The sequence below is a fragment of the Sturnira hondurensis genome, unplaced genomic scaffold (genome assembly GCF_014824575.4).
Source record: "Sturnira hondurensis isolate 20B ecotype Veracruz unplaced genomic scaffold, ASM1482457v3 Scaffold0021354, whole genome shotgun sequence".
Classification (NCBI taxonomy): domain Eukaryota; kingdom Metazoa; phylum Chordata; class Mammalia; order Chiroptera; family Phyllostomidae; genus Sturnira; species Sturnira hondurensis.
Window position 1 is genome coordinate 31,470,553 of NW_028093985.1, and position 5,300 is coordinate 31,475,852.

General features: G+C 36.7%; 1 pseudogene; it reads right to left on the minus strand.

Moving 5' to 3' along the window:
- Window positions 1-870: 870 nt before the first annotated feature.
- Window positions 871-1,409, minus strand: LOC118977476 (60S ribosomal protein L27a-like; annotated as a pseudogene).
- Between the last annotated feature and the right edge of the window lie 3,891 nt (window positions 1,410-5,300).

Genomic DNA, 5,300 nt, shown 5'->3' on the forward strand with positions numbered 1-5,300 from the left:
ATAATGATAAAAAAAAAATCCTTTAGAACAGCTTTTACTTCCTCCTCACAATCATTTCTGGGTAAAATGGAGAGTCTGCCGTCTCCTCCATCAGAAGCTTTCCCATGTGCACTTCTCCTTTCTGCTCCACAGTGGCAGCAATAATCTTTCCACTTAAGCACCTAGGACCCATCGACCTCTGGTGTCACATCCTGTTAACATCCCCTTAACAGAAGGAAATGAGCTGATCTAGTTTGGATATGGTTTTCTTAACGCTTCCAGCTTCTTACATCACACTTCTCCTTCCTTTTTCTCAGTGTCCTAGGGTCTTCTTTCTAAAATTGCCTTCATTCCATGGTCAAACAGAAAATGATTTTTTGGCAAATTCTTCATATGAATATGAAGATTTGCGTCAACACATTCCTTGCAGACAGGACTTGGTTGTTAATTTTTTCCCTCTAATGATGAAATGGAAGATTTTTAATCCTATTTCGGAATTTAGGTTTTCTGCCAGTAAGTGAGGAAGTTTGTGATTCGTGTTGTTCAGAGATATTCTGAAATCATAGTGAAGCATGTAGCTTACCCAGGCAGAAAACAGCTCTGGCAAAGTAAAATTCTGTAAGTAGCCTGCTCATTTGGTTCGGTCTTCTCTGGACACTCATATCTGCACTCTAGTAGTTAGGGATAGTACAGTCACTTCAGGTACTTTAAAGCAATTACTTACCTTAAACTATGGAAATAGAAAAACAAATATTTGTCAAATATTTGCAATGTATAATAAAAGCATAAAAATGCATCGCATTCTGGCCAGGCTCTTCCTGGTTTGTTTTTTTTATTAGAATCTATGAATCTCCTTTGAACTTATCTACTATACTTGATCACTGGATCCAATTACTTGCTTCCTGTCTCATTTTTTAAAAAATACTTGTGAGCATTTAGTAAACTCCCCTCCCTGTGGCTCCAAGCTACCAGGACACAGGCCCCACCAACACCCTTAATCTCCTCAGTTCTTCTGCTGAAGAATTTAACCTTATTATTACACCACTTTGTGAGCTTTCTCTTCCCCAGTACTTTGTAGTGGCCCAATTGCACTGCATGAGTGACAGGAGTCTCGTTTTCGACAGCCTTTACCTGGGTCTACTCACTCAAAACTCATGCCTGCTCACTCACCAAGGTCCACAGTTTCTCAGGGTGGACAGTGAGGCAGAGAAGCTCTGGTTCTTCTTTAAGTGGTCATGCCTCATACCAGCTTTCCCAAAGTAAACTGGGTGATATTTGTCAAAGTCGATCTTGTGATGATGCAAGCCACCAGCATTATCTTAGCCTCCTGGGTGTTTCCTGTGCTTTCCAGTGTGACTTTGGCTGTGGTTCCCATGGCCCTGAAGTTTCTGGGTCCTCCTGAGTCTGGATGGTATGTTGGTGGCTGGCATGAAAGAGTTCTGTGCCAATTTTTTAAAAAGGAGATTATTCTCAGTTTCTCCTAAAGTAATTGTCAAGTATTACTTAATCTGTACTCATTGATTTCTAGGCAAGCCCTTCTTTAACTTATAAAACAGAAATATACAATTTCTCTCATGTAATTGTAAAAATATTTTCACACTCATTTAAAACAGTTAAAATGGAAGAGAATTCTTTAATCTTTCTTAAACCTAATTTCTTTATCCATCTTTGTTTTGGGATGCCATCCTCTTCTAACCACTCGAGGATCACCTCTCATTCCTAACACTCAGTTTCCCTCTATAAACACTTTCTAACCAGGAGTTAAATAGACTCTGTGTTGCCGATCTTAAAAGTATAAAACAAAAATTTTTCTAGATTTCATGTCTCCTTCAGCTACCAGCCTATTCCCCTCCATCCAGCACCTCTTCAAAAGCAAACTTTCTACAGTTCTTGTGTGTGTGCTTATTCTATCTCCTCATAGTTCATGTCAACACCCATCTCAATTTGGCCTCAAATTCAACAATTCCCAAAATTACTTTTGGTATGATTATAAAATTAAGTTGATATTAAAACCAAATGACTTTTCAATATTGACTTTTGCTATATTTGATGCTGCTAACTTCATATTCCCTGTTGGAAGACTTTCTTCTCTTGTTTCTAAAGACATCACACTCTTGTTTTCTATCATTCTGGATTTTCTTATTCAATTGTTTCTGTGAAGTATTCTTGTTTTTCTTCTGACTTTCTGTAAAATATTCCTGTTCCTAAGGATTCCATCTTAGGCCCTCTTCTCTTCTTCCTCTGTACATTTGTATTCAGTAATCTCATTTACTTTTATGACTTCCATTCTATCATATAGAGTGATGAATCTAAATTGTTTTATCTCTCTTCCATTTACCTTTCCTGAGCTTCATTTATAAATAGCTTTATTCAGTGGCCCACTCAATACATCTGGATTTTCTGTAAGTACAGATACTCAACATAGAAAAAATATAAGATCCTTGTTATCTTATACAAAACTACTTCTTCCCCCGTGTTTTATACCACAAATTCAGTCAGTTATTCATGCAAGATACCAAGAAATTATCTTCATGAAAATAGAAGTAATACATCCAGAAAATCCCAACCATAATCTACTTCTATCTATCTCTTTCCCAATTCTCATGGCCAGACAATCACAATTTCTCATTAGACAAATATTTGTCAGAGTGTAACAACTGATGTCCCTCCTGCTTCTGGCCTTACATTCTTCCAATTCATCTTACATACATGAGACAGCATGTCTTTCTTAGAATGGGAATATCATCATATCTCCTTTCTGTTTCAAATACTTCAATTGCTTGTCACTGCTCTCAGAAAAGCATTTAATCTTTTAATCATGGTTTCTGAAACATTTTATGATTCAACCTCAATATACTTTAATTTTCATTTCCTATCAACTTTTAATTTATGCTTCAACTACATACAGTTTTTTTTCCATTCCTTAAACATGCCAAGTGCCACCTAGCTTTTGTGCATGTTTTTGACAGGATTACTATTGGCTATCTCTTCCTATAGACTTGTATCCATGTTTCTGATATCAAATTAAATGTCACTGCCTTCAGGAAGCCTTCAGTGAATCCCCAGATAGAGCTCAATTGTTCTCCTTTGCATCATTATTCACTTGTCAGAAATTATCACACTATTGCTTGTTTATTTGCATTTATTTCCCACTGTTATGTAAGTTCTGTGAGAGAAGTCTATTTCTCATTTGCCATTACATCAGCAAGGCTTAGAAGAATGAGGCATTAAATGAGTATTTTTCAAATAAATGGGTAATAAATATCGCTTTCATATCTGCTAAGCTTTCAAGATTTTTGAGGGCAGAGATTATTCCCAGGTTGTCTTTAAATTCAAAAAATGTCCTTATATGTTCAACAAGTGCATCTTTTTGTATGACAGCTATTCTCTTAAGTTTGTGAAGGCATGTTTTATGTCCCAGAATGTGTTTCATCCTGGTAAATGTTCCATGAGAGTTATAGCAAAAAATGGATATTCTGCTGCTGCTCTATGATGTATTCTATGAATATCAGTTAGGTCTATTTGATTAACAGTGCTGTTCAGTTCAACTATACTGTTACTAATTTTTCTACTGGATCTGCAGTTATTAATAAAAGGGTACTGAAGTCTCTCAGTGTTTTAGTAGATTATTCTTTCATGCAGTTTTATCAGTTGTCCCATCACATATTTTGATGATCTATTGTTAGGCACATATACATTGAAGATTGTTATGTTTTTCTTGGTGAATTGGCTAGTATATCATAATGCAATGCCCCTTTTAATTATTGACAATTTTCCTTTTTCTGAAGTTTGTTTTGTCTGAAATTAATATAGCTATTAGTTTTCTTTTGTGCTGTATTACTGGTATTTCTTTCCTCCATAACTTTACTTTCATTCTACCTAAGTCTGTATACAAAAATCTGGTTAGTTAAGTGTACTGGCCTGATGTACCTATTCAGGGCTGGATATTTAGAGACTTGCCAGGAACATGACTGGAAAATTGGTGACGAGGCAATTTGGGGAAGAGGTATGTGTATTGACTTCTCCGAATAGGCAAAAATGTGAATGTATTTGTTTCATATGTTTCAGTGAGAATGCTCACAGAAAACACCTGCCAACACCTTCCCCTGGGCTGGTGTACAAAGTGGCCATAGTGGAAGCAATGAAGGTTATGTCTGGGCTCAGCAACGTGGACTTGTATTCCTCACAGGTGATCTGGCTGTGGCCACCTCTGAGTGCCACGTTGACCTATTCAAAGTAACAACTCTGAAAAGGGTAGAGCACCCAAAATATAAGATAAGAAACCTCAAAGTTCAAAAATTGGCTGAATATCTCATTCTTTTTTGCAGCCAGACTTTTAAGAGGATTTTATCCTCATCTCCCAATTTACCCAAATCCTTGCATAAGTCCCCTAAAGCATATTTAAGTCAAGTATCCCCTACAAAACCTTGTCTTTTATTGGTATTCACTTTTAATCTCTCCCCTTCAGAATTTTTTTGTAGCACTATGGGTGCTTTGTCAAAACCCTTATATGACCTAGAATTTTTCTTTCAGAACAATCCCCTAGTGACAAAGAAATTTTATTTGCATTTCCATTAAGATGAACATTATCTTCAGGAATAGTGTGGCAGAGTTTGCTAGGTAAAGAAAGCAAGTTCATACCAGAAGGAATTTCATCTAGATAGGAATGTTTTACATTGCTTTTTTAATGGTTACAAGAAGAGGAGGCAAAATTAGACAAAGAAAACATAACTACTTTAGGCTTCTTTCTTCCTTGGTGATAAACAGACACACCATTTATTGAAACCTGCCTCAAAATGTGACTGTAGAGTTGCTGTGGTCAGCAAAATTACTTAAATCTCATCTGTATTTCTTCATTCATTAAGGGAGATAAAATATAGAAAGATGAAACAAGTTAAGAAATATAACTAGTAGGTAAATATTTTAAAGGAAAATAAATCTAGATTTCTTTTCAATGGGCACCAAATATCAAGAATTTCTTGGAAAATCTACCAAAAGCACCAGAAGATCGAAGAGAAGTTTACATAAGAGAGCAAAGGTATGGGCTGAGACATTCATTGGCTGACTCCAACTTTGGCATCATCTTTCCTTCTTGCCCCACTCCAGCCCTAACCACAGTAAAAGGAACAAAGAAAATCACAGTGAGGCTGGGCTTGGCCTCCTTTCCTACACTGACAATGAGAGGGCTATCAATCAACAAGGTCCATAGTGAACCAATCCTCACCAAAACTATAGTAAAGGCCCGCCTTGCATCAGTGCCTCTGGTGGTATGAAGTACTGGTTGTCATGGGCTGAACTGTGCTCCCCCCAAATTCATATGC